Raw genomic sequence first — 25,183 nt, forward strand, 5'->3', positions numbered from 1 at the left:
GGACGTGGCTCGCATGTAGTTCATACCTCCAGGAAGGGCTCAAACCCAGACACCTCCTCTCCTCCCAGCAAAGTGGCCCGCTGCACGAGAGGTGGACAAGAGGCTTACTCTTTTTATTCTGAGAAGGGGAATTTTTTTTTTCTTGAATGGAGTAAGGAAGGAATTGTTTTCTCTGTGATTCTCAAGGAATGGACTCAGCAGACTTTTTTTTTTTTTTTTTTTTTTTTTTTTTTTAGGTAGAAAAGGGGCTCGGAGATTGCCGTGTTGGCGAGCTGGATCCAGCTGGCACGTGGGCAGGGCTGTCTTGTCAGGGACTGAGGGCTTTTCTCTGTTTTCAAGGTCAGTCTCTGACAGACTACGGCCAGTAACCTCTGAGCCTCACTGCCGAGGGCCGGCCCACCCACGGCCTCTGTCAAGCTTGGATATGAAGCGCGGGGGAAGAGGAGACTCGCTCATACTGGGTGTGCCCTTGGAACTCTGTTTTCCCAGTTCACACAGATTCATAGCCTATTATTTTATGACCCAAAGTACAAAGACTTGCGGGGAGGAACGATGGGGATAGCAGTTTGTCACTGCGCCACAGAAGGAGGCTTCCTGGCTCACATGTAGGAAGAGCCATATCACTGGCACAGGCCTCTGGATAATCATGGAATATGCTGAAGGTAAATCAAAATTATTTCAGGTTCAGCTGCCTAGTTAACAGGAATTGACCCTGTGATGGGTACAGATGAGGAAACTGAGACCGTGGGAAATAAAGTAACTTGACTAAGGTTGTCCAGCAGCAGATAATACAGCCAATTAATCAGACCCAGGTCTGTGGGTCTTTATATAAAGTCTTACCTTTTTGAGCGGAGACCCCTCCTGCCCAGAGTCACCTCCTGAAGAACTGAGAGCATCTGCACACTTAACTGCTCTGATTCACCACCATGTGTTCCTTTTATAAACTTGTTAATTACCGTTAATTTCTATCCAAGGCACTAGTTTCAGCACCCAAAGGGTTTATGTAGGAGCATTCCCACTGTTTTCCATCAGGGACATTTACTGTGTTTTTCTATCAACAAATATTTATTGGGACCCTACTATGTACTTGGCACTGTTAAGCCCAAGGAATAGTGAGCAAAGACAGACATATCCCTGTACTCCCTCCTGGAGCTGAAATTCTAATGAGAAGGAATATTGACCAAAAAATAAATCACAAATATAAAATCATGCCCGCAGTAAGCATTACAAACAAGAGACTCAAGATATGAGAAAACCTATAATAGAGTAATTGGATTCAGTCAGAGAGGTCAGTGAAGGCTTCTCAGAAACAGTGACTCTAACTCAGAACAGACGTTGGAAGAGAAGTTAACTAGGCAAGGGAAGGAAGAGCCATCCCTGCAAATGATCATCTGATCATAGTAACATCCCTGAAGGTAGATACTACAATTATCCTCATTTTAGAGTTGAGGAAACTGAGGCACAAAAGGTAAAATGACTTGCTCAAGGTTGCACGACTAAGTTGAAGAATAAGAATTTGAACCCAGTCAGTCTCTTGAAAATTAGGCTTCAGGTGCTTTATGCTTAGCCAACAAGTTATATTGGCTCTCAATAAGATTAGCACGAGTAAAGACACTGTAGCAGAAGGGGGCAGTATGCATTCCCCCGTTGGATGAACTAAAAGAAGGCCAGCGTAGCTGGTACAAGGAAACAAGGAATTAGGACTCACTGGGGCAGGAGTTATAAGTAAGAGGGGGCATATGTAAGCAGCATAGGTCAAATTAAGGAGTTTTTGTCTTTATCCTTAGAATAAAAGGAAATCACATAGAGGCTGTAAGTAAAGAAAGATGTGCGAGTTAGTGGGTGCAGCGCACCAGCATGGCACATGTATACATATATAACTAACCTGCACAATGTGCACATGTACCCTAAAACTTAAAGTATAATTTAAAAAAAATAAAATTAAATTAAATTAAAAAAAAAAGTTGACTATGGCTCTAGTGTGGAGAACAGACTGAGGGACAAGGATAGATAGAAGCAGTTGGACCAATTAAGAGACTATATTGGAAGTTTAGATAATAAATGCTGCTAGCTTACATAGGTGGTGAAGATGAGAGACATGAGAGGATTTGAGAAATATTTTAACAGTAAGTATCACCAAGTAGATTGGTGATGAATTAGAAATAGTGTGATAGGAAGAGAAATGTTGAGAATATCTCCAGGATTCTGGCTAACATAATAAGAGAGAGATAGGTGTCATTAACTGAAACTGGGAATACTGAAAAAAAATCACAATGGAGGAAAGTTCACGAAGTTGAATTCGGCATTTTGAGTTTGAAATGATGTTGAGATCTCCAAGAAGAGATGTTGTGTTAGCAATTGAATAGGTCTGGAATTCAGTAAAGGAATCTTGGCTAGAGATTAAAATGTGCTATTTGTTTATAGGTAACAATTCTAGCCATCTACCTGGGTCAGACTGTCTAGGGAAAAAGAAGAGACTTAGAAGAAAAGGGAACCAAGGAACGTGACTTTTTAAAATTCTGACAGTGGTCAAGTAGAGGACAGTGTAATGTGAAAGTATATAGAAGCAGCAGTGAAAGAAGAAGGAAGAAACAAAGCTGTGTCATGTAAACTCAGAAAAAGACTATTACAAAAAGGAAAGTGTGACCATCTTTGTTTACTAAGGGAACTCAACTTTTTTTTTATGAGATTGCTGAGACCTTGGCAAGAAAGCCATAATGGAGTGGTTGAGGACTGGGTATAGCTAATGAAATGAGAAGTAACAACAACTCTTTGGAAAAGGTTTGGCTGAGAAAGGGAGGAAGGAGCAATAGCTGAAGGATAAAGTGGGCAAAGGGAGCCTGTTTATTGCTCATTGGTTGTTTGGTAGTTTGGTTGGTTAGATGGTTGATTTAATGGTTTGCCAGGTTTGAGCATGTTTAAAAGTGACTGGAAAAATTCAGGTGGCAGAAATTGAGTATTCAACAAAAAGGAGAAGAATTAATATTATCAGGTTTTGAGAGCATGAACAGAATAGATTACAAGAGATAATAAGAGGACAAATAGCTCATCAGAAAGTAAACAAGATAGGTACAAATATAGGTCAGTTTGTAGGTTGCATTTTTACAACAGGAAGGAATTCCCATATGATGGATTGTATTTTCCCAAAAGAGTAAAAGTCAAGGTTATCTATGAAGAGTAGGAGGGAAAGAGAGCAGTCATAGGTTTGAAGAGAGTAGGGTTTGCTTTTGGTAGTTGAGAGGTTTTTATATAGCCTTTGCATCTGTAAAAGGATGAGTTGGCACTGTTGAGAGGCCGGTTGATGTTGGTAATCATAACTTTATAAAATTATAATGATAATCATAAATTTATAATTTGTCCTATGACTTTCTCCAACAGTACTCAGCTTCTTGAATGCAGGCACAGAGGAATACACAGGACTCCTGCCAAATGGATGCAGCATCAAGAGCCAAATGGCAATGCAGCAATGCCCAATGGAAAATAATTTCCATGGTAGAAGTTTATACCCCGCAAAACTATCAACCAAACATAAGGCTAAAATCCATTCTCAAAAAAAAAAAAACTTTTTATTTATTTATGCCCTGTCTGAGGTAGCTACTGAAGATTGCTTGCCACCAAAACAAGATGAAATCAAGACAAAGAGAAAATGTAGAATATAGAAAACAAGCAAGCTAGCACATGATAGAAGCAAAAGAGTTCCTCAAGATGATAATGAAAAGAGAACTCAAATTGGAGTAGGTCAGAAAACTCAGGGTTGAGATTTCGTCTAGATTAAATGGAATTCTTGGAATGCAAGAACATAGAGGATATTGAGACAGCTCATGAAGACTCTGTGGTTAAATTAGTAATCAGTTCATAGAAAACTGTGGTACCAAAAAGAAGACAATTATTAACTCCAAGTATAACAAAACATGCAGAAAAATTCAGAATAATCAGAGTATGCAACGTGGCTGAGTCGTAACTAGCATTTGTTTAGTTGTAATAATGTAAACCATGCATATTGATCTAACCTAAATTATGACATATCTGGAATAGGAATTTGAGGGATTGGGAAATGTGCCTGTGTATAGTGGAGGCTTTGTGTAAGGGGAGGAAGTGGTGAAAACAAATGAACCTCATCTGCTTTAAGGAAACATCAATAGATAATAGCTAAAATGTTTCAAAAATCAGGAGGAAGAACTGTAAGCATATTATTTGGAGACACAGTGGCAAAAGTAATATCAAGCTAAACGTTTTGGAAGTCATTGCTGTAGGAAATGGGAAATGGGGGGAAGGCATACAGTACTTCTGGTTTTTATACAAGTCTTCTAGAACAATTTGATGGGTGTATAACTTTAATTTTGGAAATGCAAATGAAGTAACACATGCTTATTACACCATTATTGATAATGATAAATATCATTATCATTAATGAATAATAAATAAATAGCAGAACCTTTAATTCATGACTTCTGAGTCAGGTGCTCTTTCTACAAAAATCAAACCAGAATTAGAATATTTACCAATCTTTTTGTTTTTATAGAGCATATATATATATATATATATATATATCTGTTTGTCTTTATCTTCCCACTTCATTCAAGAAAAGAATACTTTTCAATCCATTCGAAGTCTAGGAACAGATCAGATGCCAAGTAATCAATTGTATAGATTTTCTTTAATGGAGTAAGGCTCTCAAACAAAAAAATCACTGAGAAAATTTAAATAACTAAGATCATAGCAAATCTTCAAGTTCACAAAACATGAAAACCCAAAAGAGATTTTTAGCAAAACAAGATTAGTTATCTGACATCTACCTTAGATGTCTAACCTTAATCAGTGGTCATCTGACAGAAAAACTCCTCAGGATACACTTCAAAGCAAGATGGTTTGGTGTTCTTCCCCAAGCACTCTTCATTTCCCTGAATTTGTTTCTTCTAAGGCCACCTACAAAAATATTGATCTTGAATTTTTGTATTTTTGTAATAGTTTCAGAAGCTTATATTAAAACTGCTTTTCTATTTGAATGTAAAACCTTAACATTACAATTATGTTTGAAAAATCTCAACATATGTCCAGATATTAATCAATTAAATGGCTTACAAAGCTCTTAGGCCCATTTGTCTCTCCCACCTCCTCTTTTTGCATTTCATATTTCAACAGTTCCAAACTATTTGTAATTTCTGGTCTAGTCCTGTCTTTTCATCTTGAGCTCTTTGCACACAGTATTCCTCCAGCTTGGAATATTCTCTCTCATTTTTTCCCCTAGCCTTCACAAACACCCAGCCACCAGGCTGATTTAGGTTCTCTAGATCTTTTGTCTCCAGTGAATATTGTACTTATTCCTATTAAAGCAATTATCTTTACATTTATTATCTCTGTCATTATCATCATCCTCATCCTTATCATCATCATCATTCTATGTCTGATGTCCCAGTTCCTGAAGGCAGGAAGCATGGCTTTTCATTACTGTGTCTCTGGCACCCAGCAGTTGCCTAGTATATGTTGACAAGCTTTTAACTGTGCACCTGGAAACATTAGAAATTAATTTGTGATACGTTATAATTGGGATGATTAGATAACCATATACTAACTTAGTTGAGGAAGAGCAGGAAAAGAAGAGTTAAAACTCCAATATTATAATTAAAAGCAGCTGATAGGTAAGAACATTTTCTCCTCAGTTTGCAGCTAAGGAAACAGGTCCAGAGAAATGAGACAAATTGATTAGAGTGCCACAGTACTTGAAATAAACTTTGAATTATCAACGTTGAATCTGCAGTTATTGGTCCAGTTCCTTGACTTACACAGATCGGGAAACTGAGACCCAAAGACCGAAATAAAAAATAAAATCTTGCAAATATAAGCTTAAAATTTATGAAAAAGCTGATATTCAGCACAGTATCACCCACAGAAACAATTCATTTCATCTCAACTTTATTTTTTTCATTTTAACTTTTAACTGAAGGTTTCTGGGAAGAAATCTACATAGCCATGATATGATGCAGTATGTTTTGGATATCACTTTACTCTTAAGTGAATACTCTAAAATCATATAAATAAATTTTCCCTGCAATGTCAAGTTAAAACAGAAGCAAAGTATAAGATATTCTATTTTAATGACCTTGGAGTTTGTTCTAGAAGAAGGCTTATTTGAAATAAGCATAAGTCAAATTAATAAAGGAAGGTGAACCTACCATGTGTAATTCAAGCATTTCTTCAGACTAATAATAAGGACTAACACTTACTGAGCATTTATAATTTGCTGGACACTATGAGTTGTCTCATTTGGTTGTCACCACAATCTTTTGAAGTTGGTACAACTCTTGTCTCCATTTTAGAGAAGAGAAGAGCTAAGGCCTTGAGAGGATAACTTGCCTGAAGACCTGCAGTATGGTAATGGTTCTAAGTCAAACACAGAGACATCTGAAAGAGACAACATTCTTTTTTTTTATATTATACTTTAAGTTTTAGGGTACATGTGCACAACGTGAAGGTTTGTTACATATGTATACATGTGCCTTGTTGGTGTGCTGCACCCATTAGCTCGTCATTTAGCATTAGGTATATCTCCTAATGCTATCCCTCCCCACTCCGAAGCTGGAAACCATCATTCTCAGCAAACTATCACAAGGACAAAAAACCAAACACCACTTGTTCTCACTCATAGGTGGGAACTGAACAATGAGAACACAGGCACACAGGAAGAGACAACATTCGTAAACCTGGAACCATCTGATTACATGTAGGTAGTGTAAAATGTTAGAGGTAGAAGGAACCTAAGGCTCATGGATTCACGTAGTTTTCACATTTAAAAAATAGAAACTGTCTTTCAAATTAACTCTAATGCAGAAAGCCATTACACAAAACTAGTAACAGTGGCTCTGGTTGAAGAAGGATGGGGAATTCTCACTAGCTCATCTTCTCCTTCCCATAATCTCAGGGTTTCAAAGCGGCTCAAACTGCTGATCTCATTCCACTCTCTTTCTCTTTCTCTTTCTCTCTCTCTCTCTCTGTCTGTCACACACACACACACACACAGACACATATTTATCCCTGGGTACAAATGAGGCATATAGAGACAGTGACTTATTCAAATTACACAGCTCAAAGCATCAAGTCATGTTCAGGTTTGTGTTGCTTTCCCATTAAAAGAGGAGGGGTTTTGTGTTTTCCAGAAGGCAAGGGCAAGAATATTTAGATAACAGAGGGGGTTCTTGAATTCTCTTACTATTTCAATAAAATAAGCTTCTGATTAAAAATATTGTGAAAAGTAAAACATTTTCATTGAGGTCTTCAGCACTTCAATGCGGAAAAGTAATAATAGAGGAATATTTGGGTCATCTAAAAGAAAATAAAATGGATGAATATGGAAGAAGAAAGTTGAAAAGCAGGCAGAAGAATAAAAGAAGGAAATGAACACTTTCCAGTCACTTATTTGAATTCTAACATTGCCTAACATAGAACTCTGCCAAAAAGAGGGTAAAAAGACAACAATACTACAATGTTGAGATTACCACCCATGGAGATATTTAAGCCCCACACCCCCCCATAGCTCTTTCAGTTGTCCAGATTTCAAGGTACATGTTAATTGTGCTTTTGATCTACAGCATCAGTATTTTACCCTGTCTTTTACTTCTGGACTAACACTCACATGTAAATTTATTCTCATGACCCCCTGGGACTGAGAAAGATGGAATGTTTTTGTAAAAGACAACAGAGTAAGCATGTGCAAAGTTGTACTTTCCTGCATTATTTATTTATTTATTTATTTATCTGATGTACTGACAGTCTGCTGGCAATGTGATTTTTGGGTCTAGCCAGAAACAAAGACTACAAAGCCATACAAGCATCCAACCCACAAGGATTTGAGAACTGGCTCTGTTTCTAACACCACACTCAGTTACAAGGTAAATTCCACCAATGCCACTTGTGTGCTAAATCTCACATCAAATGAGAAAAAGATTCCAGAAATTAGGGCCAAGGGAGCCTTGAGAGTGAGCCTTCCTGGGCAACTTGTGTGGGAAGAATGGGTCATAACAGGAAGAGAGTGGGTCATCAAAGGAAGGAGTCGGACCAAAATCCACAGAAATCCCAGTGGGCAAATATATGGCATGCACTCCACCACACCCCCAACCTCCTCTTATGGCTGACATTACTAGCTGATCACAGCTCTCTTCCACTCCAGCTCAGGAAATGCTTCTCAATAAGCAGTCCAAACAGCCAAGACAAATCATTTGGAGTTGGCTCTCAATATGAAACTTCATTGCCATGTTGGATCCTGAGCTGTGGTTAAGGGACTGGAAGATGAACAGTCATTCAACTGGACACAGGCTGTTGACCCCTCTTTCAGGGCAGGTAAGCCTCAAAGCAAAGGAAATAAATATCCTGGTCAGCTGTTCCCTTCAAGATTCTTATGTTTTTGTACAGCTAAAATGAATAGGAATCAAATTGAAGCTACTCCAGGTCCACAATGTGGTAGTGAGCTAGGACCATGTAGAGCTGTCAATCAGTTCTAAACTGGATATTAGGAGACCTGAATTTTAATCTTCATTTTTTCACTAATTGTGTAACTTTAGACAAGGCTCTTAATTTTGTTGGGTCTAATTTCCCATCTGTAAAAATTGGGAAAAGGTTGATTTGGACTATGTGAATTTTTAAATTCCTTCTAACCCTAAATTTCCATGACTCAAAGAAATTGCCTACTTGGAAAATACTACCTCATTTCAGCAACAGGTTGTTTCTGGTTAGAAAAGGTTCTTTCAAAGAAGAACAAATAGAATCAAAGAAGAACTGAAAGACTATCAAATTCAACATGGTGGAAATAGTAGCTTACAAAAGTGCAGGCTAATCAAAGTCTTCATTGCACAGAGATAAAGAATACAGACCCTGGAATCAGATCCCCTGAGTTCCAGGCCAACTGAGCCACTTTATTTATATGATCTGTGTATTTGTTATCTCTTTCCCCATAACAAATTACCTGCAAGAATTCACAGTTTAAAATGACAAACATTTATTATCTGTGGGGTTTTATGGGTCAGGAATACAGGTACAGCTTAGCTGGGTGCCACTGGCTCAAGATCTCTAACAAGACTACAATCAAGGTGTCATATTGAATAAGAGCTGAGATCTTATTCAAAGACTCAGCTGAGAGAGGGTCCACTTTCAAGCCACTTGCTTGGTTGCTGGTAGGATTCAGTTCCTTATAGGCTCTTGGACTGAAAGCCTCAATACCTTGCTGACTGTTGGCCGAAAGCCTCCTTCAATTCCTTCTACCTGAGCCTCTCCATAGAGCAACACACAACATAGCAGCTGGCTTCCATCAGAGTGAGCTGGCAAGAAAGCAAGAGAGAGTGAGTGCCCAACTTGCATTCTTTTTGTGAACTAATCTCAGAAGTGACATAACATACACTTTCCATACTCTACTCATTAGAAGTAAGTAACTGGGTACAGCCCACACTGGAGGGGAAGGGATTACACAAGGCTGTGAATAACTAGGAGGCAAGAATTATTGGTACCATTTTAGAATCTGCTTACTCCAAACTGGAACCAATTATTTTACTTCTCTAAACCTCAGTTTATTTTTAAATGGGTATAAAATAGCTATATCCAAAAGTTCATGTAAAGATTAATGAACACTTTATGAAACATTTAATCCATTCAGCACTCAACAATGGTTATTGAAGCAAGCACTCAATAATGGTTATTATTTTTAATAACTGTTTTGTGCTTAACTAGAAAAATTAAGAAATCTGCTCAAGGAAAGAAGACATATTCATATACCCAAAAAGAAAAATAATGGAAGGTGGCAGTAGGTTTGGCAGTGTATTTTATGAAAATCCCTGAATCCTGGCCCATTCTCTCAAAAAAACAGACAGAACGATTATTAGGTTGATGTAAAAATAATTGCAGTTTTTGACACTTACTTTTAATGGCAAAAACAGCAATTACTTTTGTACCAACCTAATAGATTGCAAAACCAAAAACACATAGGCAATATACATAAGAAAATTAGACAACTAGGTATCCGTACAAATCCCGGAATAGAAGCTAGTGGTGACAGCATCCAAGAGAATCCCAAATTTGCCATCAGATATTCATTGGAAAGCACAAAAAACTAATCTGACAACAGCAGCTGAAAATAGGTGGGAGTCCTGCAGGACCCAATTTGTAGGTAAGTGCAACGGATGACAATAAGTTCTGACTGTTGTTGCTGAAACAATCTGGACCCTGTGAACACTCAAAACTAAAAAGCCAAAGCTGTCTTCTGGGTCAAATCTTTATTGAGGAGAAACTTCTGGCAATAGGATAAAATCAAGGAGGATAAAGAAATAGGGGCAAAAGTAGGAGAAGGCCAAGACACAAGAGGAAGAAGGGGAGAAGCAAATCTTAGAAGCATAGGCCCATCTTGTTTTATTTCTTTGGTAAAGAAATCTACTTTTACTTAAAAACGAGCAACAGAAATGGATTGAGGTTGAATTATGAAAAAAAGGGAACAAGAAATTAAATAATGGAGGAGATATCCCTAGAGATAATAAAAACATGACAGAAAGGCATGCCCTCCAAACAGATTAAAATTGTACCTTAAATTTCCAAACAAATAAAAAGACATTTCTTAATGATAGAAGCTATAAAAGAATAAATAAGTCAGGATTGGATAGTCTGATCTGAGTGGAAAGTATGAAGATTTCAAAGAAACGATAAAGAATTCTTTCTCAGGAAAGAATTAAACTAGTTTAAATTAATAAATTAACACTAAATTGGAAGAAACAAAAGAGCAAATAAACACAATGGATACTGTCTTAAGTAAAAGATGGAAAGAGGAAACATATTTTCAATGAAAAGGAAATTAAAGATTTTTTAAAAAGATTTGAGAGAAAATAGTAGATACAGAACATGGGAGTGGGGATGCTTCTGTATAATAGTAGTCCCTGACAAAGAAAATCAAAGCAATGGGACACAGCAAACACTAAAAACTGTAACTTAAGAAAAATTTATATTCAGGAGGCTGAGGTGTGATGATCACTTAAGCCCAGGAGGCTGAGACTGCAGTGAGCTCTGATCGTGCCGTTGCACTCCAGCCTGGGTGACAGAGTGAGACCCTGTCTTACCAAAAAAAAAGAACAAAACTTTAATGAAATAAAAGATGACATAAATCTATATACTAGGAAAATCAACCCAGAATAACCAACCCTGAAACATGTTCCAGTCAAAAGTATTGTATTTTAAATAAAAAGAGGACTTATTTGGGCTACCAGGCAAAAAGATCAACTCACTTATAAGGAAAAATAATAAGCCTGTCATTAGCTTTTCAGCAGCAAAACTTATGCCAGAAGACACAGAAATAATACACTTAAGTTATTTGAGAGGAAGAAAACTAAGATGTGCAAGAAAGAAAATAGGAAAACAAAATTTACAAAAATTAGCTGGGCATAGTGGTGCATGCCTGTAACCCCAGCTACTCAGGAGGCTGAGACACAAGAATCACTTGAACCTGGAAGGTGGAGGTTGCAGTGAGCCAAGATTGCACCACTGCACTTCAGCCTGGGTGACAGAGCGAGACCCTGTCTCCATAAAAAAAAAGAAAAGAAAAGAAAAAAGTTTTAATTTTGATGATATCCAGTTTATCTGTTTTGTTTTGTTGCTTGTCCTTTTGGTGTCATATCTGAGCCCATTGTAAAACCTAAGCTTATGAAGATTTACCTCCTGTGTTTTCTTCTAAGTATAGTTTTAGCTCTTTGATGGATGTCTGTAATGCATTTCAAGTTAATGTTTGTGTATGGTGTGAGATAGGTGTCCAGCTTCATTCTTTCATTTGTGGATATCCATTGTCCTAGCACCATTTGTTGAAAAGATTATTCTTTACTGAATTATCCTGACACCCTTGTGAAAAATCAACTGACCACAGATATATGCGTTTACATCTGAAGTCTCAATTCCATTACATTGATTTATATGTCATCTTTGTGCCAGCATCACACTGTCTCAATTCCTGTAGTTTATAGTAAGTTTTGTAATTGGAAATATGAGATTTCCAACTTTTTTTGAAGTTATTTTGGCAATTCTGGATCTCTTTTATTTTCATATGAATTTTAGGATCAGCTTATCAATGTCTTTAAAGAACCCAGCTGGGTTTTGATAGGGATTATGTTGGGTCTGTAGTTAAAGTTGGTACTTTTGTATACTAGCTTCTAGTATTCTGTGTCATCAATGGCATCTTCATATTAACTTGCATATGGCAGATTATAAATTTGCTCTGTACAAAATATTGAAGCATAATTGTGGGCTAACCTACCAGTGAGAGAGGCTATTATGCAACTAATAGTATTTCATATTTGTTGAAAGGCAGGAGAAACAGCACATTCAATTGCCTCATGTTGGGATGGAGAGAATTAGGTTGATTCAAGAGATATTTAAGAGGTTGACTCCACGGGACTTGATAATTGATAGAGTGTGAGAGACAAGGCAGAAAAAGATAGAAAAGATTATGTTTACATTTCTTTGAGCAGCCAAGATGGGGAATGTTGAAGAAGGAGCTGAATTCCTTCAAGTTGATCATTTCTCTGCCTATACCTGTAGATTTCTGGTCCCTCTAGGCTATTGTATCCAGGGCTCAAGAGGTAGGACAAGGCCAGGATTTAGGATGCAGGCATGTACACAAAAATATATTAAAGCTGGAAGAGTTGATAGGGTTACTACATTAGGAATAGCCAAGGTTTCATTTGTGTAGAGACAAACATAAGAGCTCTGAATGCATCCACAGAAATCAGAGCTTACATCCAAGGACATCAATGCTACTGGGGAGAGAAGGATGAAACATCAGTACTGTGAGGATAGACAACCTGAGATATCAATGAGGGCAGAAGTTAGGCTGGGGTCTCCAGAATCAGATGTTCAACTGACAGCAAGTGTGAAGGAGGACTTTGTCAGGGAGAACTGGGATCAGTTTTCAGAACCACGAGAGTAGAATACATAACGTCATCTACCTGGCATCTGAAGTTAATCAAAACTAGTGTTTATCAAAGAAAGTTAAAAAAAGAATCATCTGCAAAACATGTAAAATGGAAATTCCTGGATATCTCTTTCAGCAGGTCAACAAGAAGCTCAAGTGATTCTGCCACAAATGGAATATTGATCGTAATTTAAGAAACACTGATGAAACTATCAAAAAGACCAATTTCATGATGAATCAGCAGGCTACTAGGAAATATGTCCTCTGTTGACATATAGGACAACAGAGGACATTCTTAATGAATGAATGGAGACTGGGGTTATCTACCAGGAGGAGAGCTGTTACCGGAAAGAGGGGTCTTGATCCAGACCCCCAGAGAGGCTTGAATCTTGCACAGGAAAGAATTCAAGGCAAATGGCAAAGTGCAGTGAGAAAGGATATTTATTGAAAGCTACTTAATTACAGAGTAGGGCGTCCTCAGAAAGCAAGAGGAAGAATGGACTGTCTTTCTTATATAACTTATATATATAAGTTTTTCTTATATAGGGATCTCGTCTATGTAAAGACTAAACTAAGCTGTGCCTGCAGGTGGATGGACAGATAGCATGACAAAATTTAGTACTTTATCAATTTAAAGAAATCTATCCTTGACATCTTAGTGTGTAAGTACATCAAAGCATAACTATAATTATCTTGAAAGCATATATTATTATGGGTGTTGGGACACCTGGACTTTCTGTTGTAGAAATTTCTCCTTGCCGGTGTCTTTCAACTCTCTCCTTAGCTGTAAACATAGTCATGACCTAGTCAGGACTATTGATCAAGACCAGGAAGGAATATGCCTTGTCAGTTTTAAGATGAAGTTGATTTTAAAATGGTGTCACTCTGGATCTCCTAGACTCCTGCTTCCCTAACACAGTCACACGAGATAGATCTTTGGCCAGTCACGTCCTGTCATCCTCTAAATCAGGGATTCTTGAACTGGTTAGAAGGGGGAAGGGCAGACAAGTTTGCTTCTCAGAAAAATTGGCATTATTCTGATAAATATATGATTGTCATGACTGGGGAGGGTACTACTGGCATCTAGTGGGTAGAGGACAAGGATGCTGCTACACATACAATGTGCAGAGTCACCCCCATAGCAAAGAATTGTCCAGTCTCAAACATCAGTCTTGCTGCTGTTGAGAATACCTGCTCTATATCCTGAACTAACATAGGATCTTGTAATAAAGAGAAGAGTAATTCCTTGCCAGATTGAAGAGACTGGCTAAGGTAGTTCTAACTCATTTTCTTTGGGGTTGCTACAGTCAGCAATATCCACACCACTACTGAAAATGTTTTGGAAAGAGAAGGATTAGTGAGAAGGGTATGCAATCAGACAGGAAAGCTCCAGGAACTCCCCTGAAGTCTTTTCCATGAAGACTGATCCATGACAACAGCTGTGTGCATGGTATTAGAAATCCCTGTGAAAAGTGACCAATAAAGAGATGTCGTATTTGTATAACAGTTTAGTTCACAAAGCACTTGTACATTGTTTAGCTTTTTCTTTGCCTTGGGAGGTAACCAGGTAGTATTAGTTTCCTGTGGCTGCTGTAACAAATAACCAGAAATTTGGTGACTTCAAACAACAGAAATTTATTTTTTAGCAGTTCTAAAGGTCAGAAGTCAGCTTGGTGCAGTGGCTCATGCCTATAATCCTAACACTTCGGGAGGCTGAAGCAGGAGGATCATTTGAGCCCAGGAAATTGACAACAGCCTAGGCAACATGGCAAGACTTTGTCTGTACTAAAAAATTAGCCAGGTATGGTGGTGCGTGCCTGTAGTCCCAGCTACTTGGCAGACAGAGGCAGCCAGATCACTTGAGCCCAGGAGTTTGAGGCTACTATGATCATGCCACTGCACTCCAGGCTGGATGACAGAGCAAGACCCTGTCTAGCAAATATCGTTTTAATTTTTTAAAAAAGCACATTTCCAGGACTCTTTTCAAACCAGTTGAATCTGAGTCTTATGGTGGGAGATGGAAAGAAACTGTTGAGAATCTGTATATTATCATGTTTTCCAGAAGGCCCAGCATTATTCAAAAATCACTATTCTAAATTCTTAGTCCAACATAACATATCTCAACATCTAGATATAATCCCTTTCTCTAAAGCCAGGTCTTGCTAGTTGGAGCTCAAGTTGTAATGGAATATAATTAGTACCTGTAATATGTCTTTCATTAAAGTAATAAGGTATCAAATTACATACTTCTTTTTTATTAAAAAGGAAAATTAAATCCTTTGATATTTTCTTTTTGAAAATCAATAGGAAAACTCCAAGACCCATCTTTCAATCCATGTTCAAGTAAATCGTTCAAAAATCCACACTACCCAAATCCAACATATTTGTGATTGAATTTCTTCTTTAAATATCTTTCAGTTACTGCCACATTTTAATTCCTAGCTAAAATTCTACCAACAGTCACACAGTTCAATATTATCTGGTTACAGCAGGTACTTGGTGAAAACAAATGGAATCTGGATTTAAGTCCTATATCAAAATTGCTTTTGCATAGTATAATTTGCATTTTATAAGGCCAAAGGCAAAATGGCTAAAATAACATTCAACAGGAGCCTGTGATTGGCTAAACTGAAGAGGAAATGATACATTACAAAATCTCAAAGCCAGACATAAGCTTAGCCTGTCTTTGACTGTTTTTTTTTCAATGCCAAGAAATTGAGTACAGTAAATTGCTCAAACCAACAATATAAAAATCTGTCTTCTTGGCAAAGATCTTCATATTTCTGAATGTTTTCTTCTTTCTTTTGGCTTTGATATCCAGTAGTTTTGTTCTTACTCTTAAATGGAGGCAATATCTATGACATTTCCACATACAATATCTGAACCGCAAAAAAAGGGAGGGTGTATTAGTCTGTTTTCACACTGCCGATTAAGACATACCCAAGACTGGGCACAAAAGAAAGAGGTTTAATTGGCATTACAGTTCCACATGGCTGGGGAGGCCTCACAATCATGGCAGAAGGCAAGGAGAAGCAGGTCACATCTTATGTGGATGGCAGCAGGCAAAGAGAGAGCTTGTGCAGGGCAACTCCCATTTTTATAACCATCAGATCTCATGAGACCCATTCACCATCACAAGAAAAGCATGGGAAAGACTCGCCCTCAAAATTCAATCATCTCCCACTGGGTTCCTCCTACAATATGTGGGAATTATGGGAGCTACAAGGTGAGATTTGGGTGGGGACACAGAACCAAACCATATCAGAGGTAGTGGAAAGAAGAATCATCAGTGGAGGCTATTTATGTATGCATACTCCCTACTTGATAGAAATTTTCTCGTTTTTAAGACTCAACAAGATGCACTTCCTCAGTGGAGACTTTCCTACCCATTCCTATCTCAAAGGCATAATTAACCACTTCCCTAATGTATTAACGATATGTCTACCTGATTGTATCATGGCCCCTCTGACAATTTAGTTATTGTATACATACCCATCTTCATCTATCAGATCACACATCCCTATAGAGCAAGGTCTATCCCATTTATCTTTATCTTTATATCCCCAGCACTTAACAAAGTTGGCACACTGAAGGCACTAAATAAAGTGAATGAATTAATGTTCTCCTTGCCAACAAAGCTCAATAAAATGTGAAAATAAAAAACAATCAAGAATTCTGCTCAAGTACAAAATATAGGGATAGCTTGGAGATATTGGGGGTTTGGTTCCAGAGCACCTCAATAAAGCGAATATCACAATAAAGTGAGTCACACACATTTTTTGGTTTCCCAGTGCATACAGAAGTTGTGCCTACACTATACTGTAGTACATTAAGTGTGAAGTGGCATTCAGTTTTGTAAAATTTACATACCCTAGTTAAAAAATCCTTTATTGCCAAAAAATGCTAATGATCATCTGAGCCTTTAGTGAGTCCCAATCTCTTTGCAGGTGGAGGGTCTTACCTCGGTGTTAATGGCTGCTGACTGATCAGGGTGGTGGTTGCTACAAGTTGGGGTGGCTGTGGGAATTTCTGAAAATAAGACAACAATGAAGTTTACTGCATTGACTGACTCTTCCTTTCGGGAAATATTTTTATGTGGCATGTGATATTGTTTGATAGCATTTTACCGATAGAACTTCTTTAAAAATTGGACTCAGTCTTCTCAAATCCTACTGCTACTTTATCAAGTAAGTTTATGTAATATTCTTAATTTTTGTTATTTCAACAATGTTCACAGAATCTTCAACAGGAATAAATTTCATCTCATGAAACCACTTCATTTGCTCATCCATAAGAAGCATCTCCTCATTTGTTCAAGTTTTATCACGAGACTGCAACAATTCAGTCACATCTTTAGGCTCCACTTCTAATTCTAGTTCTCTTGCTGTTTCCACCATATCTGCTCCTCTGCTAAAGTCTTGAACTTCTCAAAGTCATCCATAAGGGTTGGAATCAATTTCTTCCAAATTCCTGTTAGTGTTGATATTTTTACCTTCTCTCATGAATCACGAATATTCCTAATAGCATCTAGAATGGCAAATCCTTTCCAGAAGGCTTTCAATTTCCTCTGCCCAGCTTCATCAGAGGAATTACAATCTATGGCAACTAGCCCTACAAAATGTATTTCTTAAATGTTAAAACTTGAAAGTCAAAATTACTCATTGATCCATGGACTACAGAATGAATGTTGTTTGCAGTCATGAAAACATTATTAATCTCCTTGTATATCTCCATCAGTACTCTTGAGTGACCAGGTGCCATCTTCAATGTACAACAATATTTTGAAAGGAATCTTTTTTTCTGAGTAGTAGGTCTGATATGGTTTGGATTTGTGTCCTTACCTAATGTCATGTCGAATTGTAATCCCCAGTGTTAGAAGAGGGGCCTGGTGGGAGGTGATTGGATCATGGGGGCAGATTTCCCTCTTGCTCTCCTTGTAATAGGAGTGAGTTCTCACGAGATCTAATTGTTTAAAAGTGTGTAGCATCTCCCCCTTCTCTCTCTTCTTCCTGCTCCTGCCACGTAAGACATGCCTGCTTCCCCTTCTACCAGGATTGAAAGTTTCCTGAGGCCTCCCCTGCCATGTTTCGTGTATAGCCTGTGGAACCGTGAACCCATTAAACCTCTTTTCTTTATAAATTACCCAGTTTCAGGCATTTCTTTATATCAGTATGAGAAGGGACTAGTGCAAGGTCTCAACTGTGGGCTTAAAATATTCAGTAAACCATACTAGAGACAGATGTGCTGTCATGCAGGCTTTATTGTTCCATTTATACAGCACAGGCAGAGTAGATTCTGCATAATTCTTAAGGGCCCTGGGATTAGTAAATGAGCATTGGCTTCAGCTTTAAGTCGTCAGCTGCATTAGCCTCCAACAAGAGAGACTGCCTATCCTTTGAAACTTTGAAGCCAGGCACCAACTTCTCTTCTCTAGCTAGGAAAGTCATAGATGGCATATACTTCCAATAGAAGACTGTTTTATCTACATTGAAAATCTCTTTAGTATAGTCACATTCACCAATGATTTTAGCTGGATCTTCTGGATCACTAGCTGCAGCTTCTACATCAGCACTTGCTGTTTCATCTTGCATTTTTATGTTACAGAGACAGCTTCTTTCCTTAAACCTCATCAACCAACCTCTGCTAGCTTCAAACTTTCTTCTGCAGCTTCCTCACCTCTCCCAGCCTTTACAGATTTGAAGAGAGTTAGGGCCTTAACTCTGTATTAGGCTTTGGCTTAAGAGAATGTTGTGGCTGGTGTGGTCTTATATCCAGACCACTGATACTTTCTCCCTATCAGCAATTAGGCTATCTTGCTTCCTTATCATTTGTACTTTCACTAGAGTAGCACTTTTAATTTCCTTCAAGAACGTTTTCTTTGCATTCACAACTTGGCTAACTGTTTGGTGTAGGAGGCCTCGCTTTAGGCCTATCCTGGCTGTTGACATGAAATAGCTAAGCTTAGCTATTTCTAGCTTTTGATTTAAAGTGAGAGACATACGACTCTTCCTTCAACTTCAACATTTAGAGGCCATTGAGGGGTTACTAATTAGCCTAATTTCAATATTGTTGTATTGCAGAAAACAGGGACACCCAAGGAGAAGGAGAGAAAAGGAACAATCAGTAAGCAGAGCAGTGAAAACACACACACAACATTCACTGATTAAGCTCTCTGTCTTATATGGCTGCAGTTTGTGGTGCTCCATAACAATCACAATAGTCACATCAAACATTACTGTTCACAGATCATCACAATGGATGTAACAATAATGAAATATTATGAGAGTTCCCAAAACGTGACACAGAGACAAGAAGTGAGCACATGCTGGGGGAAAAATGGTGCCGACAGACTAGCTCAACACAGGGTTGCCACAAATCTTCAATTTTTAAAAAATGTGTTATCTGTGATGTGCAAAAAATAAAGAACAATAAAACAAAGTATGCCTGTAACCAATAGAATTTTTATCTTATTTTTTCTTTTCTCTTATTTTTTCAAAACCATATTATTTTTTTCAGGGTTTTAATATCATTATTTTGACAGTCTTTAAAAGCAGAGGCACTTCAAGAAAGGAATCAAATAACAGAAGCAGAAAAAGAGAAATAGGCCTCGTTGTATGGTGCCTGTTCACATTTTGCAGCCATTTACTATCATCTTATTGCTGGTTCTAAATATGTCCGGTGGAATGCAGAGTTAGAGTAAGTGTTCAAATTATTAAATCAAATAATATGACCTTTTCCCAATTGCTCTAGAAATATTGGATTTACATATTAAGTCCTTCAATTTTAAGTTATTTTTCAAAAAGATTTTAAAAATAACTTTGGAAATAACTTCTCTTTGTCTATGACAAATCACCTGAATTTACTTATTAAGTATAGATCAGTGGATAATTCAGTTACCATTTGGAAAGGAATCTTTTATTTTGAGCAGCAGATCTCAACAGTGAGCTTAAAACCACGCTGTAAACGAATGTGCTGTTGTCCAGGCTTTGATGTTCCATTTACATAGCATATCATAAACTTATGCTTACTTAGACAACTTGTCTTTTTCATAGGCTTCTTTGCTTGTGGTTTTGAATAACTTATAACCAGAGAAACAAAAACGTCCAGGTCTCTCTTAGCATCCTGTGAGTACAAAATGGGAATTGCATTTATATCCAAGCTGACTAGTGCTGGATTAAGCTCTCGACTCTCAGCTACAAGCCACCCTTTTATATACTACTCTATGATACTGGGACTGGGGCTTTGCAAATGCCATTTCTCTTTTGTGAGAGCAGCTTCTGTTAGGTTCTATAAATTGATTCAATAGAGAGAGACAGGAAGATTAGAGGAGGAAGAAGGGACTTGCTCTTTTCCTTGTGCTTCCCATTCTTGTCATTGCTGCCCAGCAATGTCCTTTCAACCCAGTGACAAAGTCTACTTCTGGTTTCCCACTTATTCCATCACTACCAGAACCAGCCTCATCACATGCCCTCAGAGGAACCAGCAGAAGATGGTACCACCACCGCTGGGAGGTTTTATTCCCAGCTTCACAGGACCCCCCCAAAGCTTGCAGGTTTTAATAATCTACCTCTTTCCTTTGTTCCCCCAATCATGGGTGGCATAGTTGCTCCCTGAATGTATCTATATGTATTACCATAATGTTCCCTTTTTGTCATACTGTTTGATCAATTTCATTTATTAAATTCTTTCTTTCAAAAATAACTAGTGTGGTTTTTGTTCTCATAACTGGACCCTGGTGCCTTGTTTGATTTGTCAATGTATAAATCATACATAGGGATAGAAGAATGCTGGTCCAGCTTTAGCAAACTATAATAGCAAATGGGGACCATATTTATAGTTGGGAGAATTGAGGGGTTTTATCTGTAAAAAAAAATACTGTGTGTGTGTGATAACATGAGATCTACCACCTTAAAATTTCTCGTGACAATACAGTATTGTCATTGATGGGTACAAAGTTGTACAGCAGATCTCCAGAACTTATTCATCTTGACTTAACTGAAACCTGATGCCCATTGATTAGTAACTTCCCATTTCCCCCTCCTGCCAGCCCCTGGCAACCACCATCCCACTCTGATTCTACAAATTTGACCATTTTATGTACCTCATATAAGTAGAAACATGCAGTAATTATATTTCTGTGACTTATTTTACTTAGCTTAATGTCTCCTGGGTTCATCCACGTAGTCATATATTGTAGAATTTCCTTTATTACTTTGTCTGAATCATACTTTATTCTATCTATATACCATATTTTCTTTAAACATTTATCTGACAATGAATATTTAGGTTGCTTCCACATCTATTATAAATAGTCCTGAAATGAACATGGGAGTGCTAATATCTCTTCAAGATCCCAATTTTAATTATTTTGGATGACTATTCAGAAGTGGGATTGCTGGATCATATGCTAGCTCCATTTTTACTTTTTTGAAGAATTTCCACACTGTTTTCCATAGCAACTGTACCATTTGCATACCCACAAACAGCATACAAGGGTTTTAATTTCTCCACATCCTCACAAACATTAGTTGTCTTTTTTATATATGTAATAGCCATCCTGACTGGTGTAAAGCGATATCTCATTCTGGTTTTGATTTGAATTCCTCTAATGATTAGTGACAGTGAGCATTTTTTCCATATAACTGTTGGCTATTTGCATGTCTTCTTCGGAGAAATGTCTATTCAAGTCCTTAGTCTATTTTTTAATCGGGTAATTCGATTTTTTTGCTATTAACTTATAGGAGTTCCTTATTTTTTTAGAGTAACCCCTTATCAGATATGTGTTATGTAAATATTTTCTCCCATTCTATAGTTTGTCTTTTCACTGTATTGATTGTTCCCTTTACTGTCCAGAAGCGTTTTAGTTTGATGTAGTACCACTGTTTATTTTTGCTTTTGTTGCCTGTCCTGTGCTTTTGGGTATTTTGTCCTATCCAAAAAATAATTGCCAAGGCCAATGCCATGAGGCTTTCCTCATGTGCTAGGAATCTTACAGCTTCAAGTCTAATATTTAAGTCTTTAAGTATTTTAAATTTATTTTCGAGCAATGATATAATGAGTATAATTTTCTTCTTTTCTTTTGCATGTGGATAGTCTGTTTCCCCAACATTGAATAAATTATCTTTTCCCCATTATGTACTCTTGGCACCCTTACTGAAGATTAGGTGATCATATATGCATAGATTTATTTCTGGGCTCTCTCTTCCATTCCATTGGTCTATATATCTGTCTTTATGCTAGTACCATAGCGTTTTCATTACTGTAGCTTTGTAATGTACTTTGAAATCAGGAAGGGCAACATGTTCAGCTTTGTTTTTCTTTCTGAAAATTGAATTGGCTATAAGATTATCAGTGATTTTTTAGCACAGAACTTGCCAGCCAGAAGGCAATGAGATATTAATATTCAAAATAATGAGAGAAAAAACTGCCAAGAGTGCTATGCTTGGCAAACCGGACCTTCAAAAAGGAAGGAAAAATAAAGACATTCCCAGACAAACAAGAACTGAGGGAGTTAATTACCACTAGAGCTGCTTTATGAGAAATGCTAAAAGTTCTTCAAGTTGAAATGAAAAAATGCTGAACAGCAACACAATAGTAAGAAAATATGAAATTCGATGATAAAGATAAATACATAAATACAGAATATTATAATACCATAATGGTGGTAGGTAAATGACTTTTAATTTTAGTATAAAAGTTAAAAAAGTATTAAAAATGACAATAAAAATGCATTAAAAGGTACATAATACAAATAAATGTAACCTGTAACAACAATAATGTTATATTGTAAAATGTGTAGGGGGAAGAGAAGTCAGTTTTTGTTTATAATTGAATTTAAGTTGTTATCAGTTTAACATAGACTGTTGTGACTGTATTTTATATAGACTCCAAGATAACCACATACAAAAAATACCTGTAGAAATTGCACAAAAGGAAGCAAATCTAGAAAACTCAAAGAAAGACACAAAGAGAGGAAAAGACTAACAGAAGAACTACAAGACTAACAGAAAACAACAAAATGGCAATAGTAAATTTTTCCCTATTCATAATTACTTTAAAGGTAAATGGATTAATCTCTCCAATCAAGAGACGTACAGTGGCTGAATGAATTTAAAAAATAAGACCCAAACTACATACTATCTACAGGAAATTCACATTTATATTTAACCGAACACATCCTCACCTGCTAAAGCAAGAATTTAGTCCCATCTCAAAAGGTCCATTGAAAGACAAAATTATATCTTCTCATACATTAGTCTATAAGCACAATTCATTATGAGACTTCCACAATGTACTATTCCAGCTCCCATTTATCCATATCCACTTCTTACAAAACTGCTTTGAAAACATCTCAATTCTAATGTCTACGTCAGGAGTACAGTAATTGGATGCCTCCAAAGCTGCCAATTTTCTGTGACTCACTGGGTCCTACCATAAAAGGAAATGGCAAAGCTTCCATAAAGTGATGTGGGAAAATATCCATACCATATACTGGTAGGTTGGAGAAGCAGCTATCAGAAATATATTTATGTTATTATGTCATAAATACATGCCATTTTTAAAAATCTTGATTGCAAAAATATGAGGAAGCAAGAGGTTGGATGTATATGTATTAAAATTAACAGTGATTATCTCTGAGTGGATTAGATTATAAATTTAAAAAAATTTTGGCTTCTCTGTATTTTCTATTTTATCTTTTAAGAAAATGTAAATTATCTTAAATTTAAAATTTTAAACACACACACACACACATATATATAATCCCAAATGATCAGACAGACATTTTTAAAAATTATAACTATTATGCATCTTTCTACCAAAGAAAATTACATTTTTCTCCTTCCCGAGAAGTTAAAAAAAGAAAACTAAAGATATCAATTACATAATTCATGATGAGTCATCCAACCAGCCCCTAACACCTATTTACAAAAAGTATGAAGGTTAGCTTTAAGTTGCTTGGTAAAGTCCAGAAAGTAGTATCCCAAAGTACGTCTATTTATTCTGTCAAGCATGCAACTACAGTATTTCATGGAATTAAATATGTAATATTGAACCATGTACTTCAATTAAAAATATATGTATATAGAGTTCAGATCTATCCATAAAGATCATAAAACTGAAAATTTAAAACAAAACAAAACGCTTTTTAAAAATCAGCTAAATTCATTTGTCTGGGAAGCTGTTTACCCAATACATGATTTCTGGTCGGGTTCACTCATTTTTCTGTTTTTGGCATCAATGGAACCCTTTATTGTATACCACATAATTACATCCCTTCTTAGCTAGCCAACACATTATTTGTGCTAAGGGAAAATGGATACCTTGGTTTTTGTGTCATAAATATAACAAGGTTTCTTGTTACATTTAAGAGATTTAACCCAAATTTTTCTCTTAGGATTGATATTGTTGTAAATCACTAAGTCTGGGGTTATAACATTTGGGATATTACTTATCTTTAAAATTTATTTTCTATCTTTCTATGTATATTTTGGTGTTGAAATAAATGTATTTATAAGTACATTCCTACTTAAAGACAATCTGTCACATGGAAATTAAAATGTGCAAGAGGCCCCTGTAATTCTAGGACTTTGGGAGGCCAAAGCAAGCAGATAAAGACCAGCCTGGGTAACACGGTGAAACTCCGTCTCTACAAAAAAAATAAAAAATTATCTGGGTGTGGTGGTGCACATCTGTGGTCCCAGTTTCATGGGAGACTGAAGTGGGAGGATCACTTGAGCCTGGGAGGTGGAGGTTGCAGTGAGCTAAGATGGCACCACTGCACTCCAGCCTGCGTGACACAGTGAGACCCTGTCTCAAAAAATTTTTTTTCTCAATTAAAAAAAATGCAAAGGGTAAATTGTGAGTAAGGGCTGATTATTGTAATTCAAAAGGGATGTCTCCATATCATAAACTACTTGACAGAGACTTGGGGGAGGAAGTAGGTATTGGCAGGTGGTGAAATAGGAAGATGGAAGAAACACCTAAACCTTAAGTGTTAAATGTCTGTAGACAAGTAAAAGAGTATCAGAAATACTAATGTAAGTCTATGAAAAGCCAATATAACACATATTTTATTTATAAAAAATTAGTCTACAGTATGATTTTTAGGAACACATATAATATGGAAATCAATATTCGTTCATAGTATAAATTTGCCCTTCATTTTTATTAAGACACTGAACAAATTGAATGTTTACCATGTTTCAAGGCACTTTGCAAAATTGTCACTTATGATAAACATGGAGCTATGGCCTA

This window comes from Gorilla gorilla, chromosome 8 (assembly GCF_029281585.2).
Source record: "Gorilla gorilla gorilla isolate KB3781 chromosome 8, NHGRI_mGorGor1-v2.1_pri, whole genome shotgun sequence".
Lineage (NCBI taxonomy): Eukaryota > Metazoa > Chordata > Mammalia > Primates > Hominidae > Gorilla > Gorilla gorilla.